Source organism: Schistocerca nitens, chromosome 1, assembly GCF_023898315.1.
Source record: "Schistocerca nitens isolate TAMUIC-IGC-003100 chromosome 1, iqSchNite1.1, whole genome shotgun sequence".
Classification (NCBI taxonomy): domain Eukaryota; kingdom Metazoa; phylum Arthropoda; class Insecta; order Orthoptera; family Acrididae; genus Schistocerca; species Schistocerca nitens.
In genome coordinates, this window is record NC_064614.1 from 348666397 (window position 1) to 348681533 (window position 15137).

Sequence of the window (15137 nt, forward strand, 5' to 3'; positions counted from 1 at the left end):
GGGACCAAACTGCTGAGATCGTCGGTGACGAGACTTACGCACTACTTAAACTAACTTAAACTATCCTATGCTAAGATCAACACACACACACCAATACCCGAGGGAGGATTCGAACCTCCGACGGGAGGGGCCGCACAGTCAGTGACATTGCGCCTCTAACCACGCGGCCGCTCGTCGCGACTCAGTGTTTTCCTTACGTTCCTTTCTTTGCTGATTCCGGAGAGAAATTCGACATTCTTCATCTGATCGGTACAAATGATTTTCGACATCCATCTGCAGCGCCACATCTAAAGCAATTCGATTCTCTCCTGTTCTTGTTTTGCCTCTGTTCGTGATTCACTGACATGCAATGCTGTGCTCCAAACGTGCATTCTCTGAAATTTCATCCTCAAATTGATGCCAATATTTGAGAGCAGTAGACTTCTCTGGGCCGGCCCTCCGTATCTGCGCTACTCTGCTTTTTGTGTCCTTGTTGCTTCGTCCGTTGTGGGTAATTTTGCTTCCAAGGTAACAAAGTCCCGTTACTTCCTCTATTTCGTGACCACAAATTTTGATTTTAACTTTCTCGCTACTCTCAGTTCTGCTACATCTCACTGCCTCAGTCTTTTCCCGGTTTACTCTCGATCCATTTTTTGTGCTCATTAGACCATTCCATCCGACAGATCCTGTAATCCTTCCACACTTCCACTGAGGATAGCACTGTCATCAGCGAATCTTACCGTTGTTATTCTTTCATCATGAATTTTTATCCCACTGTTGAGCCTATCCTTTACTGCCGACATAGCTTCTTCAACGTATAATTGAGCTGTAGAGGTGGAAGACTGCATCCGTGCCTTACACCTTTTTTAATCCGACCATTTCTTTCTAGGTTTTCCAGGTTTATTGTTCTCTTGGTTCGTCTACACACTGTATATTATCCGTCTTTCCTTACGGCGTAGTTCTGTTTGTCTTTCGAACGTCATTCATCATGTTACATTGTCAAACGCTTTTTCTAGGTCTACAGATTCTATGAAGTGTCTTGATTTTTCTCCAGCCTTGCATCCATTATCAACCGCAACGTCAAAACTGCCTCTCTGGTGCCTTTACGTTTCCTAAAGCCAAAATTATCGCTATCTAACAGGTCCTCAGTTTTCTTTTCCATTCTTCTGCGTATTGTTCTTATTAGCAGCCTAGATGCGTGAGCTCTTAAGCTGACTGTGCGATAATTCTCGCACATGTCGGCTCTAGCTGTCATAGGGTATGCGTGGATGATACTTTTTTGAAAGTTTGATAGACATCACCAATCTCATAGATTCTGCCCATCAACTTGAACTGTTGTTTGGTTTCCACACTTCCCAATGATTTCAGAAATTCCGATAGAATTTTATCTAACCCTTCTTCCTTCTTGTATCTCAAGTCTTTCAGAGTTCTTTTAAATTCTAATCCTGTATCCGCTATGTCATCCATATCGACTACAATATCTTCGTCTAATACGTTGTCAGACAAGTCTTTCCCCTCATAGAAGCTTTCAACGTGCTCTTTCCACCTACCCGGTCTCTTCTCTGCATTTAACAGTGGAATTCCCACTGACTCTAAACACCACATACCTTCCTTTTAATTACTCGGAAGGCTGTTCTGACTTTTACAAATGCTGAAGCATCCTCTCGACGAATACTTCTTTTTCGATTTCTATACATATCTCGTGCAGACATTTCGCCTTGCTACTGATTTCAGTTTTCATTCATTTAAATTGCTCTATTCGTGGCTTTCCCTGAACATATTTCCCAATGTTTCTCCGCAGTTACCTTCCCTGTACCTATGTTTGTCTGTTCAACGTCTGTGATTGCACGTTTTGGGGACGTCAAATCCTCTTCAACTGAGCTGGCTGCTGTGTTATTCCGTTTCTTAATATCGACATGCCTACCGATCTTCGGAAGCCTCTACGAGCAGCTAGAACCTAACAAACATGACTTTAATACATACAGTTGCTTGAGTGCTACCACCAGTGAAGGCCAGACCTGAAAAAGTCGGTGACTGTCTTCAGTGGGTCCACTGAGGTTAACGAATCTAAAGACTGTATCAGCTGAAATCGCCAAAGAAACAATGTCGCCTCTCAGATAACAGAGACCAGCTGATCCACAAAGAGTCATAAATGGGGTATGGTTTAGTAAAAAGCTTAACATTTACTTGAAACAATAAACTTTAACAAAGTTACAGAGTCATAGTCCCCAAAACAAACGATGCTGCCTTATTCGTCATCAAAACGTACATGTAGGCTTTCAGTAATGTGATTAAAACACTGCCAAACTGAACTGTATGCACATCTGACAAAGATAACATGAGGACATTGTTGGTGTCCCCGCTTTAAGAAGCCCACTACAGAAAGCAGTCTTTTTTCATTGGAATTTCACACTTGCACTTCAGTGACACAGAAGGGAAGAAGGTGCTACCGCAAGATAACATCTAGTTTCATAAATATGACTCCGTTACTACTGTATGAGTTACCGTAAATTCCTTGACAATGTTTTTTCTTATCTCATTTGTGTCTCTTATGAATCAGTTGTTTGTTACTGTCTTTTGCTTAGAATTGTTTTTGCAGCCACTTGTGATATTGTACTCGTTACTTTCATTAACCTTCGATTGTACACAGACGCACAGTTTTACGGATGAATGAGCTTAATGGGCTATACCATACACACAAATCTGTATTTTAAAATCAGTTTTAGTCGATTTCTGGGGCTACAATGCTCACTAGAGATATATACTGCCAAACAAACGAGGCAATGAAAACAAGGAATCTTCGAAGAAATACACAAAGCAAAACTCCAATTTCAGAGTTCACTGTCTTCATTAGTGGTGAAACAGTACTCATAAATTAGCTAATTCATTAACTTTCATGTAACTAAGAAGAGTCAAGGAAAATCATCAAAATATTTAACGTAAACATATCTTAATATATGGGTCTCAAAATTAAAATACCTTTTGAGAAACCATTTGATAAAGAATAGAAAATTGGAGTTTATTGGAAACATAAAGCAAAAGAGAACGTAATGACACTGAATCATAAGGAACAAAAGCATCAAAGTCGGACATGACCTCAAAAATTTTACACCGAAGTGCAGACCTTGCAGTTAAACTGACGCAATATTGTACAGCGTTTACACGAGAATATCTCTGCATTACGGGACGCTCGCGAAAATAGGATGTCCTTCGCTTGAAAAGTATGTAGAGAACATTTTTGGATTATACGCTATTGGATGAGATTTAAAGACTAGTATAAACAGGAGGACTAACTGCCCGAAACATCCGAAAAGAATGTGCCAGAATGCGTGTGATAGAAAGATTAAAACATAAATTGTGATTCCTCAGTAAAAATGTGCTGAATGAAGGTTCCAGAACTGAGATAATCAGGAGGAATTAATAGATAAAAGCACAAAAATCCCTAAAAAGAATACATTGGCGGAAAGCTGTTCACGAACGTCATCTTATACAGTTTCAAGTATTGTATACAACGTATCCATGCTGAGGAGGATCGGTATAATGCTGTAGCTTTGTTAAGAGTGAGAAAACGGCTTGATTGTTTACGTACTTCACATTATATTACACGTCTATAAGGAAATGTTAAAAGGCATACAGAGATGTCAACAGGTCCTGTTTAAGCTTGAATTAATTCTATTATTAAAAGACACAGTTACAATCTCCCTTCCGTAATTCATGGGTCTTAATGTTACTTAAGGAATATTCACAACGAACTGTAAGCAGAGTAATAGCGAGATACACCGGTATTAATATATTTCCATTTGTAAATAACATTCACTACTTTGTTAAGGCATTTTAAGGTCACCATTTTACTCAAGGTTTTTCTGTAATTTTGTGTTCAGAAATGTTCAAATGTGTGTGAAATCTAATGGGACTTAACTGCTAAGGTCATCAGTCCCTAAGCTTACACACTACTTAACCAAAATTATCCTAAGGACAAACACACACACCAATGCCCGAGGGAGGACTCAAACCTCCGCCGGGACCAGTCGCATAATTTTATGTCAAGATATGTTACGTTTCACAGCTCAACCAAGTTTCTTTACTGCAATTTGTTCCCTGCTTGCTCAGCCGTATTACGAGGTGCATTCAAGTTCTAAGGCCTCCGATTTTTTTTCTAATTAACTACTCACCCGAAATCGATGAAACTGGCGTTACTTCTCGACGTAATCGCCCTGCAGACGTACACATTTTTCACAACGCTGACGCCATGATTCCATGGCAGCGGCGAAGGCTTCTTTAGGAGTCTGTATTGACCACTGGAAAATCGCTGAGGCAATAGCAGCACGGCTGGTGAATGTGCTGCCACGGAGAGTGTCTTTCATTGTTGGAAAAAGCGAAAAGTCACTAGGAGCCAGGTCAGGTGAGTAGGGAGCATGAGCACGAAGAAACTGTTGCGTAAAGTTAGCTCGATGTGCGGGTGCGTTGTCTTGGTGAAACAGCACACGCGCAGCCCTTCCCGGACGTTTTTGTTGCAGTGCAGGAAGGAATTTGTTCTTCAAAACATTTTCGTAGGATGCACCTGTTTCCGTAGTGCCCTTTGGAACGCAATGGGTAAGGATTACGCCCTCGCTGTCCCAGAACATGGACACCATCATTTTTTCAGCACTGGCGGTTACCTGAAATTTTTTTGGTGGCGGTGAATCTGTGTGCTTCCATTGAGCTGATCGGCGCTTTGTTTCTGGATTGAAAAATGGCATCCACGTCTCATCCATTGTCACAAATGACGAAAAGAAAGTCCCATTCATGCTGTCGTTGCGCGTCAACATTGCTTGGCAACATGCCACACGGGCAGCCATGTGGTCATCCGTCAGCATTCGTGGCACCCACCTGGATGACACTTTTCGCATTTTCAGGTCGTCATGCAGGATTGTGTGCACAGAACCCAGAGAAATGCCAACTCTGGAGGCGATCTGTTCAACAGTCATTCAGCGATCCCCCAAAACAATTCTCTCCACTTTCTCGATCATGTCGTCAGATCGGCTTGTGCGAGCCCGAAATTGTTTCGGTTTGTTGTCACACGATGTTCTGCCTTTATTAAACTGTCGCACCCACGAAAGCACTTTCGACACATCCATAATGTCTCCTTCAACTGTCGATGAATTTCAATTGGTTTCACACTACGCAAATTCAGAAAACGAATGATTGCACGCTGTTCAAGTAAGGAAAACGTCGCCATTTTAAGTATTTAAAACAGTTCTCATTCTCGCCGCTGGCGGTAAAATTCCATCTGCCGTACGGTGCTGACATCTCTGGGACATATTGACAATGAACGCGGCCTCATTTAAAACAATGCGTATGTTTCTATCTCTTTCCAGTCTGGAGAAAAAAATCGGAGGCCTTAGAACTTGAATGCACCTCGTAATTAAGCGGATGTAAGTACTAATAAAAATAAAACCACAAAAATAGAAAATTCGCAGTAAGAAATATAATACTTGAGAAATAAAAAATTATTCTATTTAGTTAAACACTATGAAGAAAACAGCATATACAATTGTTCATAGTTTTGTAGGAATACTAGTAATTCCGGATTTAAGGGGCTCCAGAACGCCCTATACTTGCAATGTTAAAATAACGCTTATAAATTACATCTTTCCTCACAAAGTATTTGAGGTAGGAAGTTGAACTTTTTACAGATTATTTATTGGAATATGGGCTACAACTTAACACAGGGATTTTACAAAATTTTAGTTCAGTTATTAAAGATGATTTTTTTCAATTGTAATGAAAATTCACAACATTTTTTTGCAATTTTTTATTTATATATTCAAAAATATACAGTTTTTTGGAAAAAGGCTGTGTTAAATTATGCAGAAGGTACTGTGTAACATTTACTGAAAGTTTGAAACAAATATGTTTGGAAGATCCTTAGAAAACATGTAATTAGTATGAGAAAATAAAAGTTTTGGGAATCAAGCGACAAAGATTGGATTAACTTTTTAGTGCATTCCAGGTCCATAGGATGGATTATCTTCATCCTCTGCAAACTCCTCCTCCAGCTTCCTCTGGTTCCTCCTCCTGTTTACTCTTGCTTGTATTTCTAGACTCTTTACAGCCCTGTCTGCAGCCCGAAGGCGTTCCTTGTCTAAAGCAAGCATCGCTCGTACCATGTTAGAACCTATCTTCATTCCCATATTTCTAAATACCTTGCACCTTACAATGTTGCCATCACTGAAAGTCGCAACAGCATCATACACACCAAAGTGAAGTGTTTCTATTCCAACAAATACAGTCTTGGGGATTCTCGACCATATAACACTATTTACACTTTCATTGGGGTTTTGAGTTTTTCCGTGAATACACTTTTTCAACAGTTCAGGTGCCGCTAAGTCTCTGAAAATAGGTTTTATCACCTCCATTATTACATGAGGCAGACTATGCTTATGAGTGTACACTTCACCAGTTAGCAATCCTTTGTTATATTTACACCAACTGTCTTCTTCTTTGGGACACAAGCTATGTTGGGGATTTTCATCGTCTTTATTGTTTACAGTAATAACACATACCTTTGGCTTTCCAACATTTCTCCTTTTCTTAAAAGCCTTTAGAGGATTTCTAATAACTTTACTTTTACTAGCCGGCCGAAGTGGCCGTGCGGTTAAAGGCGCTGCAGTCTGGAACCGCAAGACCGCTACGGTCGCAGGTTCGAATCCTGCCTCGGGCATGGATGTTTGTGATGTCCTTAGGTTAGTTAGGTTTAACTAGTTCTAAGTTCTAGGGGACTAATGACCTCAGCAGTTGAGTCCCATAGTGCTCAGAGCCATTTGAACCATTTTTTTACTTTTACTCATTATTATACTTCAACAAAACAGAGACTCAAGAAACAGAATTAATTACGAATATTTTCGAGATAACGACAGAGTAAATAAACATGAAACAATCGACAATCACACCAGTGATATATATTGAACCATCACAGGTTAGCCACAACACATACTTTGTCTCACATCACTAAAATGTACCTGATGAACACGGACGTTAATAATAACACCATTTGACAGCAGTTTAACAGCGCCACAGTGGGTCACGCCCATGTAGAACACATTTCAAAAAAAATTTAAAAATAGTTGTAGTCTTCGGAATTGAATAAATTATATATCTATTAAAAGGTAATAGTCTGCAGATTCAGAAAACGCAAAAAAGTAAAAATTGAACTTTTCATGATTTTGAGCCTTTCCGGAGCCCCTTAATTGCATTTGGTAAGTATCCAGTGTTCGTGCCTGGCGTGCACTAAATAAACTCTTATGCTGTAACCTAATACTTGCATAAATATAATCAAGATATGATAATAACAATAATGAATCGTGTTTTTCTGTTATCTGACATTCAGTAGTGCAATTTACAATAGTAGAGCACAAGTAACCGAATCACGAAATTTTCTCTTATGGACCCATCTTGTCAAGAATTTCCTCACTTTTATTACGAGTACCTCGGATTTCTAGTCCAAAATCCATTGATTTGTAGGCTTTCATAGTTCCCTAAGTAATATCCAACGTAGCAGTAACGAAAGTAATCGAAAGTTTGTGTACAAAGATCTAACATCTCCGGTGACAAAATGGAGGGTGTGAATGAAGAAGTGTTGCATGATATGTCTTTGCGCCGGCTTGGTCAGTTGAGGATCATACTTATTTTCCGGAACTGCTGCCATGGAATACACATTCCCTGCTTCTATAATACAGTAGTTGCATTTTTTGTGTGGCAGGTTCACTGGGCTGCATGACAAACGTACTCTTGCTCCCATTACGTGCACCACCGATCTCTTTTGTTGCACTTTGAAATTTCATTATTCAAAAGCAGGTACTTACTTATGACCTGAAATCAAATGGAATTTCCTGGTACATTGAATTTTCAACTGATCTGGTTAATATGTGTTACATCATCTCTGTACCATTACAACTGTGCCAGCTGTTACTATTTACAACATACCCATATCTTACGACGAAATTTAATTTCTAGCATTGAGCAGTCGGTTGGTAACAACATGAAATAAGTCTTTGGGGACACCTTCTTGGGCAATGAGTACTACTATTTTACCTTTAACTTCGTTGGTATATTGTCCCTGAAAAGATACATCATTTACTCATTCGTCTTGCGTCTACGGCAGCAGATATGAAGGTAATATCCAACGTAGCAGTGTGGGTGTGATACAGGGACATTATTTCGGTCGCGACTGTAATTGATTTTGTTTTGCTAGTCTGTCTGTTTTCGGTGTCCATCCGAGCTGCCGTTAGGACAATGGATCCGCATTTGGAAGGACGACGGTTAAGATACCCATTCGGCCATTGTTTAGGTTTCCCGTGATTTCTATAACTGCTTAACGCTAATGCTGGGATGGTTCTTATGAAAAGAGCACTGCCGATTTCCCCTCCCACCGTTCCCTGATCCGCGATTGTGCTCCGTTTCTAATGACCTCGTTGTGGACTGGACGTTAGTCTACTTTCCCTGCCTACCCTCACGTCTGGTTGCAGCCCATTCAGTGAGCACAACAGTTTCAATCGCAAGGAACATCTAACTAAGACAACTGTGTCACACATCGAAAGTTTTTGCTCAAAGACGGAACTGTCAAACAGTTAAATTCTCGGAAAATATAATTTTCGGAATCACAGAATGTCCACTATTTTCTTACGGTTGTAGTCCTTTACGAACGCATGAAAATTAGATCAGTTGCTTGAGTTTTTTCGAATGAAATGAAAAATATCACGAAATATGACATACAATTTTACTCCACACGGTTTTATCTTGAAGAAATCATTTTTATGTCCACATCTGACGCACCAGTTGCAGCACCTAAATTGGTCATCGGCGGGAATACCCGAAGCCCGCCAACTGCACATGTAACAAAGTAACTTTCTATAAGTCATTTTGGATGTATATTCCATCAGCACTCATAGGACAATTGAAAAATATTAAGCTCCAACAAAATTGTGGCATGCTGAAACTAATGTCATTTTCTTCAGCCAAAAATTTGAGATAAACTGAAATTGGCTTTTGAAGATATCGCGAAACGGCTATGTACACTGATAAAGAATTCAGTTTAGAATCGTGGCACCAAATTCAGATCATATGTACCGTTCTCAAGCTATGCTTTCAGCCAATTTCGAAAAAAACAAACCGTCTTTAATGCTTTCAGTGACACTTGCTGTAGTTAAATTGAACATACCTCCCGTCAACGATCCCTGGACGACACAGCAATCCTTCCAGATCTAAAAGGAGATCCTCCTCCATCTTCTTCGTGGCGTTTCGGTCGTGTGGCGATATTTGTTAGCTCCTGTCATCCCTTTCTCTGCTCGCTCGATACGCTGTTTGTCCGCTTTTGTGCTGAAAGTGTACCAGGCTGACCTGATCTCAAGTTCCAGCACGTTCATAATTTCCATAGTACCTGTTAAGTCGTCGTTCAAATTACTTGCTGCCGCATTGGTTTCGATGTCGACTAGTTTTTACCGCCGTGATTGGCTTTCGGTGACGATTTTTCACAAATCACCTAGTAGCTCGATAACGGAGTATCTGCAGACTTGGAGTAGACACTACAATAAAGCAAACATCGCAAAGAAAATTGGAAGCCAAAATATAAATTTTATAATGAGTTCATAGATGACTATGCTCTGAAGGCATCCGGCGGCTGTGGCCAAGGGGATCTAGGCACTTCAGTCCGAAACGGCGGTGCTGCTACGGTCGCAGGTTCAAATCCTGCCTCGGGCTTGGATGTGTGTGATGTCTTTCGGTTAGTTAGGTTTAAGTAGTTCTAAGTGTAGAGAACTGATGACCTCAGATGTTAAGTCCCAAAGTGCGCAGCGCCAGTTGAACCATATTGAACCATCAAGGAGAAAACATCCGATTATTATTACAGTACGACGCCACGCTGAAAGTAATGAAAACTTTAAAAAAGAAGACTTTTTTAAATTCTGCATCTTTATTCTTCATGTCTACGTATTTGTAGTCATCTACCACGTAAGCGCTCCGAATTGTAGCGCTAAACATGGCTGTGTGTAACGTACTTGTAACTATGCCGATGCGCGAGAAACAGCGTCCTGTAATCCAGTTTTCAATTCGTGCAGAGATGGAACATAACAATGCCAGGCCACATACGAGCGCAGCGACATCTGGAACAATCAGACGCCTTGGGTTCACTGTCCTCGATCATCCTCCATACTGACCCTAATTGACGCCATCCGATTTTCATCTGTTTCCAGAACTTAAATAACATCTTCGACAAATTCACTTTGATAGTGACGAAGCGGTGCAAGCAGAGGTGAGGTCCGTCAGCAAAGTCAGTTGTTCTGCAGTGACGGTATAAACAAACTGTTCTCTCGTCGGGAGAATAGCGTTCGTCGCCAGGGTGACTATGTTGAGAAATAAATATTGTGACATGAAGATTAAAAATGTAGAATGGTAACAATGTTTGTTTTACTTTGAGAGTTTTCACATGTGAAATTTGGAGCTCTTTCGTTTCAACACGTCCTCGTAGTATTAGTAGTAGTAGTAGTAGAAGGAGTAGTCAGTTCAGAGAAAGTGGTGATGGGGAAGGGGTAAGATACAACGCGTCGATGAAGAGTGAAGACAAAGTATCACACACTGCAATCGTGATAGCCTTTCATCATGAAATAGAAATATATTAGACAGCAAGGCCAGAGCAGCTTGAATGCTTGATATCAAATGAAATAAACTTAGAAGATGCAGTCTTAGACTTCGTATTGTCTAACCTCGCCCACATCAGTCCAGCCACTCGTCGCTCAAAAGTCTCCTTTCCCGCTACCAACAGAAGCAACTCCTAAAACGATTGCAATAGGTGTGTGCCCACTGTAGGGTACTACATCGATTGTTACATGTAACTGCCGAAACGTTGAAGGATCATTACGTGATTGCTGGGACTATACGAAACACGTGTGAATAAACGTATTAATTTTCGCATAACGGCTCGGACTATCGAGACTCACATCTAAACATCTACATAATAATGATTCTAATTGAGAGATGGCTTTAATTGTTGTTCATCGGAAGAAAGAAAAATCTGAGATATGGATAAGAAAGTCGCCTGTGATGTCTCTCGAAGAGAATTCTGGTACTAGATAAGACCAGTTACATAGATATTTCCAAATCAATATCATGTAACACAAAAATTCTATAAAAAACGAGAACTAACGAAACTATAGCTCTTCCTTAATATAGTAAAACCGGAGCATCTATTTATCATTTTCACCAAAAAAGAACAGCTACATGGACCCCTTATAAGTATCACACAAAGACACAATTCTTAAGAAAAAAATACAGTGGTTGAAAGTCTACATCTACATGGATACTCAGCAAATCACATTTAAGTGTCTGGCAGAGGATTCACCGAACCACCTTCATAATTCTCTGTTATTCCAATCTCGTATAGATAGAAAGAACGAACACCTATATCTTTCCGTACGAACTGTGATTTCCCTTACTTTATCGTGGTGATCGTTTCTCCCTATGTAGGTCGCTGCCAAAAAAATATTTTCGCATTCGGAAGAGAAAGTTGGTGATTGGAATTTAGTGAGGAGATTCCGTCGCGACAAAAAACCCCTTTTTTTAGTAATTTCCAGCCCAAATCCTGTATCATTTCTATGACACTCTCTCCCATATTTCGCGATAATACAAAACGTGATGCCCTTCTTTGAACTTTTTCGATGAACTCCATCAGTCCTATCTGATTAAGGATCCCCCACTGCGCAGCAGTATTCTAAAAAAGGACTGACGAGCGGACTATAGGCAGTCTCTTTAGTAGATCTGTTACACTTTCTAAGTCTTCTGCCAATAAAACGCAGTATTTGTTTAGCCTTCCCCACAACTTTTTCTATGTGTTCCTTCAATTTACGTCGCTCGTAATTGTAATTCCTAGGTATTTAGTTGAATTTACGGCTTTTAGATTTGATTGATTTATCGTGTAACCGAAGTTTAATGGATTCCTTTCAGCACTCAGGTGGATGACCTCAATCTTTTCGTTATTTAGGGGCAATTGCCAATTTTCACACCGTACAGATATCTTTTATAAATCGTTTTGCAATTTGTTTTGATCTTTTGATGACTTTACTAGTCGATAAACGACAGACCCATCTGCAAACAACCGAAGATGGCTGCTCAGATTGTCTCCCAGATTGTTTATGTAGATAAGAAACAGGAAACGGCCTATAACACTACTTTGGGAAATGCCGCAAATCACTTCTGTCTTACTCGAAGGCTTTCCGTCGATTATTACGAACTGTGATCTCTCTGACAGGAAATCACGAATCCAGTCACAGAACTGAGACGATATTCCACACGCATGAAATTTCATTACAAGCAGCTTGTGTGGTACAGTGTCAAAAGCCTTCCGGAAATCCAGAAAAACGGGATCCATTTGAAATCTCTTGTCAATAGCACTCAACACTTCGTGCGAGTAAAGAGCTAGTTGTGTTTCGCAAGAAAGATGTCTCCTAAACCCATGTTGACTGTGTGTCAATGGCCCGTTTTCTTCGAAGTAATTCATAATGTTCGAATACAATATATGTTCCTGCTGCATATCGACGTTAATGACAAGGGCCTAAAATTCAGTGGATTACTCCTACTACCTTTCTTGAGTATTGGTGTGGCCTGTGCAAGTTTCCAGTCTTTGGGTACGAATCTTTGGTCGAGCGAACGGTTGTATATGATTGCGAATTATGAAGCTATTGCATCACCATACTCTGAATGGAACCTAACTGATATACAGTCTGGACCAGAAGACTTTTTTTTTTTTTTTGTCATCAGTCTACTGACTGGTTTCATGCGGCCCGCCACGAATTCCTTTCCTGTGCTAACCTCTTCATCTCAGAGTAGCACTTGCAACCTACGTCCACAATTACTTGCTTGACGTATTCCAATCTATTGCTACCTCTAGTACTATGGAAGTCATTCCTTCATGTCTTAGCAGATGTCCTTTCATCCTGTCCCTTCTCCTTATCAGTGTTTTCCACATATTCCTTTAATCTCCGATTCTGCGTAGAACTTCTTCATTCCTTACCTTATCAGTCTACCTAATTTTGAACATTCGTCTATAGCACCACATCTCAAATGCTTCGATTCTCTTCTGTTCCGGTTTTCCCACAGTCCATGTTTCACTACCATACAATGCTGTACTCCAGACGTACGTCCTCAGAAATTTCTTCCTCAAATTAAGGCCGGATATTAGTAGACTTCTCTTGGCCAGAAATGCCTTTTTTTGCCATAGCGAGTCTGCTTTTGATGTCCTCCTTGCTCCGTCCGTCATTAGTTATTTTACTGCCTAGGTAGCAGAACTCCTTAACTTCATTGACTTCGTGACCATCAATCCTGATGTTAAGTTTCTCGCTGTTCTCATTTCTACTACTTCTCATTACCTTCGTCTTTCTCCGATTTACTCTCAAACCATACTGTGTACTCATTAGATTGTTCATTCCGTTCAGCAGATCATTTAATTCTTCACTTTCACTCAGGATAGCAATGTCATCAGCGAATCGTATCATTGATATCCTTTCACCTTGCATTTTAATTCCACTCCTGAACCTTTCTTTTATTTCCATCATTGCTTCCTCGATGTACAGATTGAAGAGTAGGGGCGAAAGGCTACATTCTTGTCTTACACCCTTCTTAATATGAGCACTTCGTTCTTGATCGTCCACTCTTATTATTCTCTCTTGGTTGTTGTACATATTGTATATGACCCGTCTCTCCCTATAGCTTACCCCTACTTTTTTCAGAATATCGAGCAGCTTGCAACATTTTATATTGTCAAACGCTTTTTCCAGGTCGACAAATCTTATGAAAGTGTCCTGATTTTTCTTTAGTCTTGGTTCCATTATTAGCCGTAACGTCGGAATTGCCTCTCTCGTCCCTTTACTTTTCCTAAAGCCAAACTGGTCGTCACCTAGCGCATTCTCAATTTTCTTTTCCATTCTTCTGTATATTATTCTTGTAAGCAGCTTCAATGCATGCGCTGTTAAGCTGATTGTGCGATAATTCTCGCACTTGTCAACTCTTGCCGTCTTCGGAATTGTGTGGATGATGCTTTTCCGAAATTCAGATGGTATGTCGCCAGACTCATATATTCTACATTTCCCCCAATGATTTTAGAAATTCTGATGGAACGTTATCTATCCTTTCTGCCTTATTTGACCGTAAGTCCTCCAAAGCTCTTTTAAATTCCGATTCTAATATTGGATCCCCTATCTCTTCTAAATCGACTCCTGTTTCATCTTCTATCACATCAGACAAATCTTCACCCTCATAGAGGCTTTCAATGTATTCTTTCCACCTATCTGCTCTCTCCTCTGCATTTAACAGTGGAATTCCCGTTGCACTCTTAATGTTACCACCGTTGCTTTTAATGTCACCAAAGGTTGTTTTGACTTTCCTGTATGCTGAGTCTGTCCTTCCGACAATCATATCTTTTTGGATGTCTTCACATTTTTCCTGCAGCCATTTTGTCTTAGCTTACCTGCACTTCCTATTTATTTCATTCCTCAGCGACTTGTATTTCTGTATTCCTGATTTCCCCGGAACATGTTTGTACTTCCTCCTTTCATCAATCAACTGAAGTATTTCTTCTGTTACCCATGGTTTCTTCGCAGCTACCTTCTTTGTACCCATGTTTTCCTTCCCAACTTCTGTGATGGCCCTTTTTAGAGATGTTCCATTCCTCTTCAACTGTACTGCCTACTGCGCTATTCCTTATTGCTGTATCTATAGCGCTAGAGAACTTCAAACGTATCTCGTCATTCCTTAGTACTTCCGTATCCCACTTCTTTGCGTATTGATTCTTCCTGACTAATGTCTTGAACTTCAGCCCACTCTTCATCACTACTGTATTGTGATCTGAGTCTATATCTGCTCCTGGGTACGCCTTACAATCCAGTATCTGATTTCAGAATCTCTGTCTGGCCATGATGTAATCTAATTGAAATCTTCCCGTATCTCCCGGCCTTTTCCAAGTATACCTCCTCCTCTTGTGATTCTTGAACAGGGTATTCGTTATTACTAGCTGAAACTTGTTACAGAACTCAATTAGGGTTTCTGCTCTTTCATTCCTTGTCCCAAGTCCATATTCTCCTGTAACCTTTTCTTCTACTCTTTCCCCTACAACTGCATTCCAGTCGCCCATG

General features: G+C 40.2%; 1 protein-coding gene across 3 annotated transcripts in view; it reads right to left on the reverse strand.

The window, feature by feature from the left end:
- Positions 1-15137, reverse strand: part of LOC126248693 (cuticle protein 65-like) — a 105112-nt gene that overhangs the window by 48633 nt on the left and 41342 nt on the right. The window lies entirely within an intron of this gene.